The sequence below is a fragment of the Aethalodelphis obliquidens genome, unplaced genomic scaffold, assembly GCF_003676395.1.
Source record: "Aethalodelphis obliquidens isolate GAN/ISIS:26980383/991018 unplaced genomic scaffold, ASM367639v1 scaffold8, whole genome shotgun sequence".
NCBI lineage: Eukaryota > Metazoa > Chordata > Mammalia > Artiodactyla > Delphinidae > Aethalodelphis > Aethalodelphis obliquidens.
Genome location: NW_020837952.1, coordinates 3204026 through 3222376, shown reverse-complemented (window position 1 = coordinate 3222376; position 18351 = coordinate 3204026). Strand labels below are relative to the sequence as shown.

The window sequence follows — 18351 nt, the reverse complement described above, 5'->3', positions numbered from 1 at the left end:
TTGCCTATAGATTCATTTGTATTATTTTTTTAGATTCCACGTATAAGTGATATCATATAATATTTGTCTTTCTCTGTCTGATTTACTTCACTTAGTATAATTTTCTCCAGGTCCATCCATGTAGCTGCAAATGGCAATATTTAATTCTTTTTTATGACTGAGTAGTATTCCATTGTGTGTGTGTGTGTGTGTGTGTGTGTGTGTGTGTGTGTATCTACATATATCACATCTTCTTAAACCAATCATTTGTTGATGAGTACTTGGGTCCTTTCCATGTCTTGGCTATTGTAAATAGTGCTGCATGTATCTTTTCAAATAATAGTTTTTGTCTTTTCTGGATATATGCCCAGGAGCAGGATTGCTGGATCTTATGGTAGCTCTATTTTTAGTTTTTTGAGGAAGCTCCATAATTTTTTCCACAGTGGCTGCACCATTTACATTCCCGCCAACAGTGTAGGAGGGTTCCTTTTTCTCCACACCCTCTCCAGCATTTATTGTTTGTAGACTTTTTGATGATAGCCATTTTTACTGGTGTGAGGTGATACCTCATAGTGGTTTTGATTTTCATATCTCTAATAATTGACAACATTGAGTATTTTTTCACGTGCTTGTATGCTTTGCAATTTTTTGTTGAGAACTGGACATTCTGAGTATTGTAATGTGGTAACTCTGGAAATCAGATTCTACTCCCTTCTTAGAGATTACTGTCATTACTGGATGAAAGCTGCAGTTGTCTCTAAGTTTAGTGACTCTTCCAAACTAGTTTTGCAAAGACTATATTCCTTGCTGTATATGGTCACTGAAGTCGCTTCTGTTATCTCCACCCCATCAGTGACTTGACAGAGATTTCCTTAAATGCCTGGATCCAATAGGAAAAGACAAGGAAAAAAGAGAGTGTTCTCTTTTTTTGAATCTCTTCATCTCACTTTGTTAGGGAAGCCACTTCAGCCATGGGGGTTGAAACAATGGTGAGCCTCTTTGCCAGCTCCTCAGCAGTCAAAAGCAGTGATCAAGACACATAACCTTGGGAGTTCCCTGGTGGCCTAGTGGTTAGGATTCTGGGCTTTCACTGCTGTAGCCTGGGTTCAGTTCCTGGTTGGGGAACTGAGATCCTGCAAGCTGTGTAGTGTGGCCAAAAAAAAAAAGAAGGAAAGAAAGAAAGACACATAACCTTTATTTTTGGAGGACAAGATCCCTATTGCCCACCCTAGCACCAGCAAGCTGCAACAGGATCTTGGGCTGTTGTTCCCACTGCTGCCTCCCATGGGACTGGGAGCTGGAGGATGATAGGTGCTATGCCAAATGCTGAAATTAAATAAAATTTACCAGCCTCTTTCTTCATCAGGCACTCCCTTGGATGCTGAAAGTGTTGGACTGGATTCCAGAGTTTCAAAGTAATTACTCTACGCATTTCTTGCCAGCTCAATAGTTCTTTTGGTGAAAGGACCAATTCCTAGAGCTTCCTACTCTGCTATCTTCCGTGACCTCTGTCCTTAATCTACAATAGACTTTTTTTTTTTTTTTTTTTTTTGGCGGTACGCGGGCCTCTCACCATTGCGGCCTCTCCCGTTGCGGAGCACAGGCTCATCAGCCATGGCCCACGGGCCCAGCCGCTCCGCGGCATGTGGGATCTTCCCGGACCGGGGCACGAACCTGCGTCCCCTGCATCGGCAGGCGGACTCTCAACCACTGCGCCACCAGGGAAGCCCTACAATAGCCTTTTAAATGGTCCAACCCTGCTTTTAACTCTGCACGCACCACCCCCCACCCAGTCTATTGTCTACACTGAAACCTTTGTGTGTGGGTATTTTGTTCATTTAAATAAAAAATAATTTCAGACTTGTGGAAGATTTGCAAAAATAATCTGAAGAATTTCTGCATACCCTTCATCCGGATTCCTTAAATGTTAACTTTTACTAAGTTTGCTTTAGCTTTCTGCCTATCTCTTTTCAGACACCTAGAATTATTCTTTTTCTGAACTATAAAGAGTAAGTTGCAGATATGATGCCCCTCAACACCTAAATACTTCAATGTGCCTTTTTTTGAAACAAGAAATTCTCTTAATGCAACCACAGTATGATGATCAAAATCAGGAACTCGACACTGACACAATACCATTATCGAGCTATGGAACTTATCCACATTTCGCTAGTCATCTCATGTCAGTCATCTGACATGTCTTTCTTGTCCTTTAATCTAGAATAGTTCCTGAGTCTTTCTTTGTATTTTCATGGCATTGACAGTTCGATGAATACAGGGCAGTTATTTTGTAGAATATCCCTCACTTTGGGTTTGTTGTTTTCTCATGATTAAATTCAGTTAATGCACTTTGGGTAGTAATACCTAAGAAGTGATGCTGAATTCTTTGTGTATCATATTAGGATGCACATGCTGTTGATTGGTTCCATTACTGGCAATGTTAACTTTGGCCATTTAGTGAAAGTGGCATATGCCAGTTTTCTCCCTTGTACGTTTGTCTTTTGTAATTGATAAGTATCTTGTGGGGAGATACTTCGAGACTATGTAAATATCCTATTACTTTTCAAACTTTTACGTATCAGTTTTAGTGTTTATTGATGATTCTTGCCCTAATCAGTTATCATTATGATGGTTGCTAATAGATGATTTTCTAATTATATCCTTCCTTCTAAATTGGTTCGTTGGCTTTCTACTATATGAAAGAGCTTTTCCAAATACGTGCATCCCTATCTTCATAGCAGCACTATTTACAATAGCCAAGACTTGGAAACAACCTAAATGTCCATCAACAAAGGAATGGATAAAGAAGATGTCGTATATATATATATACAATGGAATATTACTCAGCAATAAAAAAAAGAATGAAATAATGCCATTTGCAGCAACATGGATGGACCTAGAGATTATCATACTAAGCGAAGTAAGTCAGAAAGAGAAAGACAAATACCATATGATATCACTCATATGTGGAATCTAAAATATGACACAAATGAACCTATCTATGAAACAGAAACAGACTCACAGACATAGAGAACAGACTTGTGGTTGCCAAGGGGGAGAGGGAGGTGGGGGAGGGAAGTATTGGGAGTTTGGGGTTAGCAGATGCAAACTATTATATATAGGATGGGGGAACTGTATTCAATATCCTGTGATAAACCATAATGGAAAAGAATATGAAAAAAAATTTTATACATATGTGTGTGTGTGTGTATATATATATATATATATAACTGAATCACTTTTTTAAAAAAAGAGCTTTTCCTTCTTATTTATTTTTATCAGTGTAGCCTCATAGATTCTTACTTTATTCAATAGATTGCAGTCTTTTACTATCACTGTATATTTTGATCAATTGTTCCAGATTTGGCCAGAGGAACCCCTTCAGGCTGGCTCCACACAGCAGCCTGTAAAAATTAAAGTCTTCTTAATGCCTTTTGTCCTAACATAACTATCAATAGCACCCTCCTTCACTCACCAGTGTCCCTGTTTGAGTGATAAATTATATGATTATCTTACTTAAAATGTAAACCAGATCATGTTACTTTTCTCTTGGAAACGCTCCAGTGATTTTGCATCTCACTTTGAATAAAAGCTTCAGTTCTGGCATTGCTCCACATGTGGTGGTGCCTCTGTGACCATCTTGTCCATGTCTACCCTTCTCCTTGCTGCTGACCCCAGCCACATCTAGCCTTCTTTTGGTTCCTCAAATGCTATGCACACTCCCACCTCAGGGCCTTTGTATTTGCTGTAACTCTTCCTGAGATAGTCTTCTACATTCCTCACTTCCTTTAGGTTTCTGCCTAAATGTCACTTTATCAGAGAGGCCTTCTCTAACTACCTTCACATAAAATAGCAAGCATGTCCTTCCGCTCACACCAGCACTCTGCCTTCTCTGTTCTTTATCTTTTCTGCAGTATTTGATGTGTTATTCATTTGTTTGCCTCTTTCCCCAACTAGAATAAATGTTCCTTGAAGGCAGAGACTTTGTTCTGTTCTCTGCTATATCCCTAGTACCTTAGAAGAGTGTCTAGTAAATAGTTTGTGCTGATTTGTTGAGTGAATGAACTGAACTCACTCTCACTCTGTTTTGTTTCAAAGGCAAGTACAATAGTATAGCATTTTCTGAGGCAGCTGTTTCTCTCCATTCACACTGATTTTTGTTCTTTTTTGGTGTTTCTTTTTTGCTGTGCTACTTTTTCAGTACTGTTTACTTTCCTTTTTTTCCCCTTCAGCTGTCACCTATCCATCTTCCAAAGCTTCATCTTTTTGTCCTGAGTTAATCAGTCGTTACTAACTGTTCCTTTTCTTTCCCTTTCATTCAGAGTCTCTTATGATGGACAGATGAAATTCCTCCCTTTGTCACAAAATTTATCCACTACTTTTAAAAAAAATGGCACTGCTGTAAAAATATAAAGAAGTGAATAAGAATGTTTAACTCCAAATTCAGGATACTGTTGCCTCTGAGAGTTGAAGGGGGCTATAACTGAGGAAGTATACAGAGGGCTTTAACTGTTAATGCTCTATTTCTTAAGCTGAGTGGAGTATACACAGGTATTTGTTATACTTTTTTTTTTAAAACCTTTTTATATGTCTGAAATACTGCATAATAAATTTAAGTAAAAAAGTCTCTACTGCATGATCTATTGCTGGCTAGCTTTCCTCATCTTTAAAATCATCCTATCCCATTTGTTGTTTTGTTACTAAAGGTCTATAAATGTTTCTTTTTATATATATATAAATTTATTTTATTTATTTATTTTTGGCCGTGTTGGGTCTTCGTTGCTGCGCATGGGCTTTCTCTAGTTGCGGGAGTGGGAGCTACTCTTCTTTGCAGTGTGCGGGTTTCTCATTGCGGTGGCTTCTCTTGTTGTGGAGCAGAGGCTCTAGGAGTGAGGGCTTCAGTAGTTGTGGCACACAGGCTCAGTAGTTGTGGTGCACGGGCTTAGTTGGTCCGCGGCATGTGGGATCTTCCCGGACCAGGGCTTGAACCCGTATCCCCTGCACTGGCAGGCGGATTCTCAACCACTGTGCCACCAGGGAAGCCCCTATAAATATTTCTTTGCTTTCTTAGTTTTCTTGCCCTCTTATAATTCTTATGGAAGATGACCTACAATCCAATAATGTTGCCATTCCTTACTTATTCTACTTTATTACCTTCTTTTTCTTTTTTCCACCTCCTCCTATCCTGCCCTCATTCTTTATCTGCCTTGTTGGCAGTAGTTTCCAGTTGTAGGTGGTAGTTGACTCTCACTATGCATCATCAGGCTAGAATCTGGGAGAAAAATTCATTTGGGACTTTGGATACACGAATCAGCGTTCTCATTTTTATTTCACCACTAGTTCATGTTTGGTATGCACAGCAATTCCTGGTTGATTCAGTTAGTCACTAAGCAAATTTTTATTCACCCATTTAACAAATATTTGAGTGCCTTCTATGTGCTAGATTTTGTACAGCTTGATTCTGTAGCTTTGAGTCTTTATCATATGCTCCCTTATGCAGGTGCTGTGTCTAGTGCTATGGTGATTAAAAGACAAATCAAGCAGGTTCTTGTTCTCTATTTGCTTACAATTTGGTAGAGAAGATAAGACTTGAATATAAATATGTATGATGCAGGCTAGAAATTGGTATGCCAGAAACACTTACAAAATGCTATAGGAGTTCAGAACATAGAAATACTACTTCTACCTCTGAAGGCGGTATCTCAAGAGTAAGATTTGGTCATGCAAAGTTAGAGAATCTATTCCAGGCAGAGGGATTGTAGGAATAATGGAATTGCTGGATTATGAAGTTTGTGCATCTTCATAAAAAATAATACTAAATTGTTTTTCCTGGTATACTTTAAGTGTTTTGGTTGTTCTGTATCCTAGCCAATACTTTATTTAGTCAGAATTTTAATTTTTGTCAATCTAGTGGGTGTGGATTTTATTGTGGTTTTAATTTGTATTCTCCTGATTTCCTGTGAGTCTGAGCACCTTTTCATATGTTATTTATGTTGTCTCCTGAGAAGTAAATATTCAAGTTTTTATTTGTGGGGAGCAGAGGGGTTGGTCTTTTTTATATTAATTTATAGGAATTTAAAATATATTTTGGATCCTCATCTTTTATCATTTATGTGTATAGCTGGTATCTTCTCCTGGTTTATGGCTTATCATTTCATTTTATGTGTCACTGGTTCCAAAGTTATTAATTTAGTGTATTATAATTTATCAATCTTCTCTTTTATGGTATATGACATTGATGTCTAAGAAATTCTTGCCTACTCTAAGGCCATAGAATTATTCTTTTTTTTTTTTTTTTTTTTTTGTGGTACGCGGGCCTCTCACTGTTGTGGCCTGTCCCGTTGCGGAGCACAGGCTCCGGACACGCAGGCTCAGCGGCCATGGCTCACGGGCCCAGCCGCTCCGCGGCATGTGGGATCTTCCCGGACCGGGGCACGAACCCGCGTCCCCTGCATCGGCAGGCGGACTCTCAACCACTGCGCCACCAGGGAAGCCCCCAGAATTATTCTTTTATATTGTCTTCTAAAAGTTTTACAGTTTTGCTTTTCACACTTAAATCTTTAATCCACTTAGTTTTTTTGTTTTTGTTTTTGTTTTTGTTTTTGAGTGCACCATGCAGCTTGTGGGATCTTATTTCCCCAACCAGGGATTGAGTCCAGGGCATGGCAGTGAAAGAACCAAGTCCTAACCACTGGACCTCTAGGGAACTCCCAGAATTGTTTTTTTTTTTGGCTGTGTTGGGACTTTGTTGCTGCGCGGGGGCTTTTCTCTAGTTGCGGAAAGTGGGGGCTATTCTTCATTGCGGTGCGCGGGCCTCTTATTGAGTGGCTTCTCTTGTTGCAGAGCACAGGCTCTAGGTGCAGGCTTCAGTAGCTGCGGCTTGTGGGCTCTAGAGCCCAGGCTCAGTAGTTGTGGCACACGGGCTTAGTTGCTCCGTGGCATGTGGAATCTTCCCGGACCAGGGCTCGAACCCGTGTCCCCTGCATTGGCAGGCGGACTCTTAACCACTGCACCACCAGGGAAGCCCCCAGAATTGTTTTTTTTACTTGAATTTTGTATTGGGTATTGTTAAGGATCCAATTTCATTTTTCCCCATGTAGATATCCAGTTTTTCCAACATTGTTAATTAAAAAGTCAGTCCTTTTTTCACTGACCAGTGATATCAGCTCTGTCATAAATCAAATTTTTGTATATGTGGGGTCAGTTTATGGGTTCTGTATTCGTGAAATAGTTTAATTTGTCTATCTGAGTCAATACCATTCTGTCTTAATTACTAAAAACTTCGAAATAATATTTGATATCTGACAGGGTAAATTTCTTATGTTTTTTCTTCTTAAGGAGTATCTTGGCTATTCTTGGTTTTGTTAATTGATAAAATTTTAGAATCAACTTGTCAAGTTGAATCTGTTGGGATATTGAGTGGGATAGAATCTACAGATCAGTTTGGGAAAAATTGACATCTTTATAATATTCAGTCTTTCAGTCCTTGAACATGATATAACTCTCTAATTTAAGACTTACCTGAATATTTCATAAATTTGTCCCTACTTTCATTACTCATTCAGATTCTCATTATTTCTTACCCAGACTGTTGCCTTAGCTTTAAACTGATCTCCCCCTATCTTTTGTCTCCTTTTTCCAAGAGGCAACCTAGCATAGTGAGATCTGGAGCTAGATTTAGGAGTATGAATTCTGGTTCTATCAGGATTAGACAAGTTCCTTAACCTCTGTTGCTTTAATTTAAAATAGAAATAATAATAATAGTACCCACCTCATGAGGTTCTTATGAAAATTAAATGAGTTAATATACGTATTATAAAACAATTAGGACAGTGTTAGGCAAAGAGTAAATGCTCAGTAAATGCTAGCTGTTATTATTGCTGTGATTTAAATTCTAGTAGTCTAACTCCAGTGCCTACACTCTTAATTCCTATACTTTACTGAAAGGAAGATGAGTTCAAGATACATTTTTCAGATAAAAATTCATAGGACTTGTTAATGGGCATGAGATAAGGGAAAAGTATCAATCTAGGATTCCTTCAAGGGTTCTAGTTTGAGCATTCTGATGAATCGTTTGGCATCCAGTACAAGGGTGGGAGGACTAGGGGGAGGGGAGTTAGGCTGAGCAGGTTTGGAGGAAGATTGAGAGTTCTCTTTTGGACCTGGCCCATTTGATATCCTTGAGAGACATCAAAGAGGCAATGTTAGATAGGTATTTAAATATGGAATTTGGAGTTCAAAATAGAAGTCTGGACCTAGTAGATATGTTTGGGAGTCATCAGAATAAGGTATTATTTAAGTGTATGGGAATTAATGAGATCATCTGGGAGTGTAGAAAGAGAAGAGCCAAAATCAACTCCTGAGGTTTTATGGAGGAAGAGGGGTTGCCACAAGGGAGTTGAGGAAGCATTGCTGGTGAGGTAGGAAGAAAATTAGGAGAGGATATTCAGGAGGCCAGAGAGGAGAATAGCCAGTGTAGGAGTTACAGCTATGGTTTTTGGTTTTGTTTTTTAATATTTATTTAGGCTGCACCGGGTCTTAGTTGGGCACGCGGGATCTTCGTCGTGGCATGCGGGATCTTTAGTTGTGGCATGCGGACTTCTTAGTTGCGGCATGCGACCAGGGATCGAATCTGGGCCCCCTGCTTTGGGAGCTCGGAATCTTACCCACTGGACCACCGGGGAAGTCCCAGTTATAGCTCTGTTGAATGCTGCTGAGAGTCGAAGTAAGATGAGCCCAGAGAAGTGACTTTTAGTTTGGCTACATGGAAGTCATTGGTGACCAAGACAAGCACTTTCCATGGGGAGTGAAAGCCTGTCATGGTTTGAGGAGTGAATCAGAGATGAGGAAATGGACACTCAATACATATAGATAATTTTAGTTATGAAAGATACAAAGTGTAGTAGTAGTTGAAGGGAGATGTGAGAAGAGTTTTTTTTTGTTAAAGATGGGAGATACTCAAACGTGAATATATGCTAATGGGTATAATCCAATAAAGGGAGATTGATGGTACATGCATGGAGACAAACAAGGGAATAAAGTTCTTGGGAATTGAGAATGCATGGATTGTAAGTCTGTGGGTAAGGATTAGCCTTTCCTAGGAGGAGGAATTTTGCGTTCATTGTATCAGGAGCAAAAGAAAAGATGCTTTCAAGGCTTGTAGGTTTGGTAGTGAAAGATGCTTAGAAATATCGTATGAAAGATTTAATTAGTGAAATTGTATGTGGGGAGGCAGTTGTAAGTAACATGCAAATACTCAGAAGCTCTTCACAGGGGTGGTAGACAGCCAAGTGCTCACTAGAGATTTGATAATAAATGATAGCAGCATTTTCTGGACTATTCATCCACAAGTATAACCCAGTCATTGCTGAGTAACCTAATTATGATGACCTGGATTTTCTAATGGGATTATTACTATTCCTATTATTACTGTTGTTGTAATCATTTAAACAGTATTTATTGAGTACCTACTACGGCCAGGCTTTGTTAATACTAGGATGACAAGACAGATGAGGTCCTTGCACTCTTTGGAGTTTGCATTCTTATGGAGGGAGGAGTAGTAAATAGATAGGTAGGTAGATAGATAGATAGACGGATATATAGACAAGGAAATTTCAGAAAAAAGTGCCCTGATGAAAATGCGTACAGTCTGCTTTAGGTAGAGTGACCAGGAATGTCTCTGTGTAGACCTGACAGTATAGCAGAGACCTGAAGGATGAAAACGAACCAGGCAGGCAGAATTCTGGAAGTTCAGCTTCTGGACAGAGGAATCAACCATTGCAAAAGCTTTGAGCCCTTTTTGTGAAATCAGTTAATTGACACTATCGTTCTGTTAGTGTGAATTGCACAGATAGCCATGTGCGGAGTATTAGCGTGCATCACCTTTAGAAGTATCTTCGGAGCGTTGCACAGGAGCTCTTGATCACATTTTTTCCTCAGGAATGTTTTGAACAGGTGCTGCTTTATGCCAGGCATTGAGTGATAATAAAGAAGGATAAAACTTGGATAAAATTTGTTTACTGTTTCCTCTCTGCCTAAAACAGTGCCAGGCCCATAAGTGCACACAAAATATTGAGTGAATGGATAAATAAACTTGGATTTATATTTGCTATTTACTAGCCGTTTAACCATGGGCAAATTATTTAACATCTCAAATTACTAGATCCTCAGTTTCTTCAACTGGCAAATAAGGAGGGGAGACAGTTGCTCCTACCCCACAGTGTTATTGTGTGGATTAAGTGCTAGTTTACATGTAAAAAATCAATGGTAGTAGTTGAGTGGGAGTGGAGGGGAGCAAGGGAAGAGAGCTACAGTTTGTCAGCTGAAACTTTTAATGAGGGAAAAGAGAGGTGGGGAGTATAATGAGAGATGAGACTGAACAAGTAACCTGGGTCGTTTGGAAGGGCCTTGAGTGCTGGGTTGAGGAGCTAGTGCTTTATCACGATTTCATTGGGAAGCCACTGAAGCATGTAAACAGAGTAGGGACATTTTAGATTTACATTTTTAAAGGTTACTCTGGCTGTAGATTGGAGGATAATGATAAAAAGCTAGTTATCATTCCTGAGAAGGGTTGAAGCTTAGTGAACTGGGTGTCTTTTGCTCTGCATATCCTTAGAAATGCAAATTAATTCTCTATCATCTGTTTATTCATCTATCTACCTACCTACCTATCTGCCTTCTGTCTACAAGAGGAGGGGAGCAAATAACAGCTCTGCTTTGACTGCATCATCTCCAGGGAATATGTTGGCCATTTTAGAAGAAAGGACCTTCCTCAAAGATGTGGTCTGAAGGAGGAGAAATTTTCATAAGCCCTGCCACTGTGAGCATAAAGGGGAGAGGGATAGCTAAAGTCTTTTTACCATTTCATGGGACTGGTATTCTGATACTTTTAGGATTTCCCCAAAAGTCATTAGTGGTTAAAGCGTTAACAAACAGAAAAATGTCTGTGTTTGTCTTTCACTGCAGGGAGGAATGGGGGACTAGGGAGATTGTCCAGCTTTGAAGCTAGCTAGCTGGGCTTGGTAGCGGGGATGGAATGAGCGAGGCAGAAGAACCTCAAAGGTGGTGAGTGATTCTTGCTAGTGAAGAGGGAGGGAAGCTTAACTGCAAAACAAAGACAAAAACACAAACAAAAACAAAAGAACTGGTAGACATTTTGGACCTGAAAAGAAGCTTTGAGGTTCGGCAATATAGGGGCTAAGCGTGGTTTCCCTTAGTCACAGGAAAACAAGAACAAAAAACTATTGTTGTTTTCCCAGATAGGTCATAATATGATGCTGGATATCAGATCTTTGAATACTGAAATGGGAGCTCTATTTTTTTTATCTCAAAACTGCCAGATTCCCTGGAATATAGAACCCATGGTTGTCATCCATCACCTAAATGGGAAGAGTCGGGGATTTCAGAAATTTAATGAAAGAGCCTGGTACTAATGATGCCACAGGTGATGTTTTCAATTAGCAGTGTTTTAATGAGATTTGTAGGCTGTAGGAGCTAATCCTGTAATGTTGGAAAAAAACAGAAAGCAGGCCTATATCTGGCAAATCTCCTGAGGTCGGGCTTTGCTGATTCAGGTTGCTTTGACTAAACTTTTAATATCTCACAAGCTCTCTGGAAGTAAATTTGTATCTGATATCGGTCAGATACTTTTCAGCTTCCAAAGTAAGTAAGGCTTCTACACAGATTTGAAATGAGAAGTTTTTAGTGACTTTCTAAGTTAAAGGAAAATAAAAAAACATTGCTTATAGAAGGAAATAAGTGGTAATTGGCAAATAATTCAGCATGGTAGAAATGAGGGAGATTCAAGAACTTGGAGGGGGACTTCCCTGGTGGTCCAGTTGCTAAGACTCCACACTCCCAAGGCAGGGGGCCCGGGTTCGATCCCTGGTCAGGGAACTAGATCCCACATTCTGCAACTACAGATCCCGCGTGCTGCAACTAAAAAGATCCCGTGTGCCGCACCCAAGACCCAGTGCAGCCAAATAAATAAATAAATACTGAAAACGACAACAACAACAACAAAGACTTGGAGGGAAAAAAGAAATGAGCTTCATTTTGGGGTAAACTTTGAGATGGACATAATAAATGACAACAATTCAAATTTCTGGTCTCCTAACTGCTGAAGAATGGTTTATACCTAGAAGCATTTCTTAAAGTGTTTAAAGAACATTAAGCCCAGTATTGAGATCTGGGAAAAAGTGCCAGAAACAGTATTCGTAAAGAAAGACTGTCAGATGACCAATATCTCTTTCAAGGACGTCATCAGCATAAAATCCAGATGTGTTGTTTTATCTACTGCTTCCTTGTGTTTGGAGGTCATACCGAACAGTCCCTTTTCCAGGTTTGAAGTTGAAGTTTGAAGTTCCAGGGGAGTAGAGTTAAGCTACTCAGGGTAGAGTTGTATAAAGCACCTACCATAAACGTAGTAGGCCCTGTTGAGTTACGTAATCTTTACTATTTTTAAATAATTCATTTATGCTTCCTCAAGTATGAGTAATACTGTAAGAACAATGAACTGGAATGTAGGAAAACACTAGGTGTTTGTAGAATAATTTAATAAGATTTGTTGCTGTGCAGAGATAGAAATTTAGATGACAGTGATGCTCTGTGCTCTGTAAGGGGATCTTATCTATAACTTTTTTTTTTTGCGGTACGCGGGCCTCTCACTGTTGTGGCCTCTCCCGTTGCGGAGCACAGGCTCCGGACGCGCAGGCTCAGCGGCCATGGCTCACGGGCCCAGCCGCATCGCGGCATGTGGGATCTTCCCGGACCGGGGCACGAACCCGTGTCCCCTGCATTGGCAGGCAGACTCTCAACCACTGCGCCACCAGGGAAGCCCTATAACTTTTTTATTTAAATTAATTAATTAATTTATGTTTGGCTACATTGGGCTTTGTTGCTGTGCATGGGCTTCTCTCTAGTTGTGGTGAGTGGGGGCTACTCTTTGTTGTGGTGCGTGGGCTTTTCATTGCGGTGGCTTCTCTTGTGGAGCACGGGCTCTAGATGCATGGTCTTCAGTAGTTGTGTCATGCAGGCTCAGTAATTGTGGCTCACGGGCTCTAGAACGCAGACTCATAGTCGTGGTGCACGGGCTTAGTTGCTCCACGGCATGTGGCATCTTCCCGGAGCAGGGCTCGAACCTGTGTCCCCTGCGTTGGCAGGCGGATTCTTAACCACTGTGCCACCAGGAAAGCCCCTCAGACTTCACTTTTGATGAAACCTGGTATCAGCATTTTTGGCAGCCATGTTACACTGCTTGTCTCACAGATAATTTTTTTTTTTAAGTCCTGGTCTTTCTCACATATATTGGGCCATTTTGTTGTTGCTGTTGTTAGTACCAAGTGCATGACTTTATATTTATCCTTATTACATTTTATCCTGTTAGATTTAGCCTCCTATTCCAGCCAATTAGAATTACTTTAAAAGTTGATCCTATCATATATGAAATTGCTTTCCCTTCCCAGATTCCTGTCATTTGCATATTTGATCATCGTCCTCTTTAGTGTCCTCATCGAAGTCATTTATTTCTAAAACATGTTGCAGGGGACAGGTTTCTCTGGGGTCCTGTGGCGTATCACTAAACCTTCTTCTAGACTTACCTGCACTCTAAGTGCAGTTGTGTAGTTATCTTAAAGCCACTTAACTTACAGAATTCATATTTTTCACCTTCAACAAGGATATCAAGAGAGACTGGTTTATGCATTGCTGAAATCCAGATATATTTATGCTTATAGCATTCCCTGGTCAAACCATATTCAAAAAGGAAAATGAGATAGTTTGGTTATGGCTTCCAGTGATTCTTGGTGCCCTGCATAAATAACTCATAAACTATTCTTTGAATAACCTTTTCTGCAGTCTTGCCTTGGACTTCATATCAGATCGCTCTGGTATAAGGTAGGAAGAATATACTCTTTTTTCATTTTGAAAATTGCTACTACAGACATAAAAAGCTAATATGATATTTGGCATTATCAGAATCATGAGATTTGTCTGAGTTTACACACAGAGTGTCACCAATGGATCTCATCTGCACATTCTTTGATTCTCCTGGTATATAATTTCATCCAGGTATATAATTTCATTCCAGGTACTTTTTGATAGTCTTATGTATCATGATCTATTAATCCCATATTTGGTGGTCTTTTTCTACTCTCAAGATGGTTTTTCTTTACAGAAAAGATAGAAGAAAAAACAGGAATTGAGATGTTCTTCTGTCTCTGCTTTATATTAATTAGTAATATGCCATTTACATCAAAGAGTGTACCTGTGCCTTCTCTGATTTGCAAGCCTCAGCACATTCTGGGCTTCAGCTCCAGCTTGCTTCTTAAATATATTGTTGCCACTTTCTAAAAAACGGTTTCTTTCCTTTTATATATTTAGTTTTCTTGTGCATGTCCTTCTAAGTCTGAGTTGATTGGTGACCTTTCCATCCAGTCTCTTGAGATACCTCCCTTCTTTTTTCCCTCTCTCTCAGATAATGTGGGATTGGCAGATTTCATTTTTGAGAACTTTTTCCCATCTCAGACCTTGAGCTTGAGTCCTGTCTTCTTCACTGTTTGAAGCCTGCTCTCACTGTGTTCCTTCTTCTTCCAGCCTACCTGGTTTGGTTGCTTTCTTTTGAGGCTCTCACCACTTCCTCTTTTCTGATCAGTTTCTCTTTCTGAACCTAAGTTGATTGGTCAAACTTAGGTTCAGAATTATAATTCTACTTATTCTGCCATCTGGGTGATAGAGCAAGGCAAATTTTTTACTATATATGCTGCTTTCTAGTTGAATGAGAGTTTTCACCAGATGTTCAGGTAGCAAAAATCTTTTACCACTTTGTGACAGAGGGCTCCTACCAAGAAAGTCAGTTTAATTTCACCATTACTCGGTAGTTAGGGCATCTCACTGGCTTCATGTTAAAACTTGCAGGGCTATCTTTCCTGGCCAGGTGTCCTCCCTGATGTGCCCTTCCATCCTTCCCACAAATCCAAGGAAATCAGTCTGCTGTCCTCTCCTCTTTAAAAGTGTTATTACCAATTATTTACTGGATGTTTTTTTCTTTTGAAGCTGACCCCAGTGTAGGGTGTAGTCTTTTCAGTTCTTGCCTTTTCATTCTGTAACTAACATAGGGATATTGACATGTTTTATTTCATGTTTTATTTTCATAGTGATGGAGTCTAAATAAGTGTTATAAATAGGGAAGTTAGAAGTTCATGGCATTTTTTTAAAAAATAAATTTATTTATTTATTTTTGGCTGAATTGGGTCTTTGTTGCTGCGCGTGGGCTTTCTCTAGTTGCAGTGAGCAGGGGCTACTCTTCATTGTGGGGCTACTTCTCATTGCTGTGGCTTTGCTGTAGAGCACGGGCTCTAGGTGTGCAGGCTTCAGTAGCTGTGGCTTGCAGGCTCTAGAGCACAGGCTCATGGCACACGGGTTTAGTTACTCTGCGGCACGTGGGACCTTCCCAGACCAGGTCTCGAACCCGTGTCCCCGGCATTGGCAGACGGATTCTTAACCACTGCGCCATCAGGGAAGCCCAGAAGTTCATGGCATCTTATTGTCCCAAGTTAGTTTCTAATTTCCTTAGGTGCTGTGGACATCTGTCTGTTTGCCTCTTACTCAAGGTAAAGTTCATCAAACCTCACCCTCTCTTTACTCCAGGCTCTCTAGAAGAGGGTTTCAAGAAATGGTAAGCCTGGGGGAGAAGGTTAAACCATAGCTGTGCGTTAGTAGAGACCATTAAGAGGCTGTCTTATGTCACAGGGTAACTTATACCTCAGAGGACCCTGAAGCAGCTCTTCATGGAATCCCAGTTACATACAGGAAAGATCATACCTGATACTGTTTCTGTTCCTCAGTTACTTCCACTCAAATGCTTTCTGCTAGGCCTCTACTCTCAGGTGTGGATTTCTGCTTAGCAGTGCACATTTTTAACATATACTTATCTTTAACAGGTAAGATTTCTATATCCTTATATTTGATCAGAGATACTGTGAGATGTTGAAAATTCGAAAATGATCAAAATGTATTAGGGCTGGACTTCCCTGGTGGTGCAGTGGTTGGGAATCCGCCTGCCAATGCAGGGGGCACGGTTTTGAGCCCTGGTCCGGGAAGATCCCACATGCCGTGGAGCAGCTAAGCCCGTGCGCCACAACTACTGAACCTGCGCTCTAGAGCCTGCGAGCCACAACTACTGAGCCCGTGTGCCTAGAGCCCATGCTCCGCAACGAGAAGCCACTGCAATGAGAAGTCCACGCATGCAACAAAGAGCAGCCCCCGCTCACTGCAACTAGAGAAAGCCTGTGTGCAGCAATGAAGACCCAATGCAGCCAAAAATAAATAAATAAAGTTATTTTTAAAAAATGTATTAGGGCTGAATATTCTGGAGAAACAAATAAAAATATAAATCATGTCAACACGTGTTTACTAAACACACAAAAGAGAAGTTACTCCCTTTAAATAGCTCATGTTTCATTGGAATGAATAAGTATATGAGGCAATCAAAGAATATAATAAAATGCTGAATTATACATGGGTAGCAACTACTTAGAGTCCACTAGAGTTGGTTTTCCAAATCTGTACTCAATTTATGTCTGAGAAGGAGCAGCCTTCTGTATTTCTAAAATTGTTTCTCGCTGAATTTGTTTGTTATAGTTTTGGTGTAAACAGGGGCCTAGAGCTGGGTTTGCCAGTGACCTTTAGCCCCCACCTCTGGGAATGTGGAACTGAGTGGTATTCTTGCTCCTGCAGCAGAGTGAAAGCAACACAGTGTGGTGGGAACATGAGTAATTCAAATATATTTGAGCATTTTAGATTTTAAAATCTCTCATGAGATAACACAGTTTTGTGTATTTCGGTTGGCTGTGCTGTTTTGAGGTAATTTTAGGGGTAGCTTTTAGAATCAATTTTAGAATTCCAGCCTCAAGTGACAGTCCTTTGCTTAGTCGTGAGGGGTTAGGTGTAATGCCATATTATATTGAGAAGACTAGGAACTGTTGTTATATATTAACCTTACTAGGCACTGATACTTGAGAAGAAAAAAACCCCCTACATTCATAATGTTTCAGCTGTTGCTATGTTGCAAAATCCAGTTTGCCTTGATTCCTGGTAATAGCCACTAATCTTTCAAGGAATTATCAGCTATGATGCATTTGAGGATGATAAGGCAACAAAGTCTCCTAAAGACTAATCTCATGTTTCTTAATTTTGTAGTGTTTTGCTTTATTTTCTATACTGTTTGCTGTGGGAACAGTGGTAGCTTCCTGATTTTGAGAAGAGGAAGAACTGGGACAGTACTTTTTTAGAAACCCCAGTGCTTCTGCAGTTTTGTATAATCTCAAGGGAACAATAGTATGTTTTGCCTGACAAATTAATATGGACAGAAAGGATTCCCCACCTTCTCCACTCTTAGCCCCACCCCTGTAAGCAAAACACACACACCTTCAGGCCTAAGGAAGAGGAAAAGCACCCTTTGTTTTTCTTGCCTTTGAAATACTTTTTAGCAACAAGAAACCTGTGTTTCATAAACACTGGTTTATATCTCTGCTGACTGGATTCAACTCATAACATGTCTTTGCTATTTAGACATCAGCAGAAAGAGAAATTTCTTTTTTTCTAGCCCTCCCTTTTTTTTTTTTTTTTAACATTCATGCCATTAAATTTTTATTGTACCTATGTGTATTCTTAGGTCAATAATGAGAACATTTGCTGCTTGTTTTATATTCCAGTAAGAATTTATAATCTTATATATATGATTCATATGATTGCAGTCACTTTTCTATTAATTGTTGTTTTTGCCTGAATGTAATAACCTTATAATCTAATGTTTGGGGATAATGTAGACTGCTGAGGGATATAGGTGCATATAAGGAATGCCTTTCCATCTCTAGATAGTAAAATTGATTTTGATCTCTTTGTTTTACAGTATAAGCATAATATTTAAATTACAGGTAAAGGTTTGAGTGTATTTCATTTTGAATGTGGGGAATGTTGACAGGAATCACTGGATCCCTGACCTCTAACCCTTTAGAATCTCAATTGGTTTTTTTATGTTATGTATCTGTTGCCTTTCTTTTATACCTGGAAGTACTCTGTGGCCTATACATATTTTTTCTATTTAAAAAAAAAACTTCATTGTAGAAAATTTCAAACATATATAAACAAAACAGTGTAATGAACCCTCTTGTACCTATCCCCCAGCTTTAAAAATTACAACGTTACTACTCTTTTATCATTTATACCATTTCCCATCCTCCAGTCAATAATTTATTTTTTTCTTTTAGGTAAAATTTATATGGATTGAAATGCACAAATTTCAGCTGTACAGTTACGACCGTGTAACCCACACACATCTAAACATAATATAGAACACTTTTCTCTCCCCAGGAA

The 18351-nt window shown here is 39.7% G+C and overlaps 1 protein-coding gene across 6 annotated transcripts in view; it reads left to right on the top strand.

The window, feature by feature from the left end:
- TFCP2 (transcription factor CP2) overlaps positions 1 to 18351 on the top strand; it is a 51161-nt gene that overhangs the window by 12902 nt on the left and 19908 nt on the right. The window contains exon 2 of one of the 6 annotated variants that reach the window (XM_027106287.1): positions 10669 to 10798. The exons of the other annotated variants lie outside the window; for them this stretch is intronic. The gene's annotated coding sequence lies outside the window, so the exon portion shown is untranslated. The remainder of the gene's footprint in view (positions 1 to 10668; positions 10799 to 18351) is intronic. 6 annotated transcript variants of the gene reach the window in all.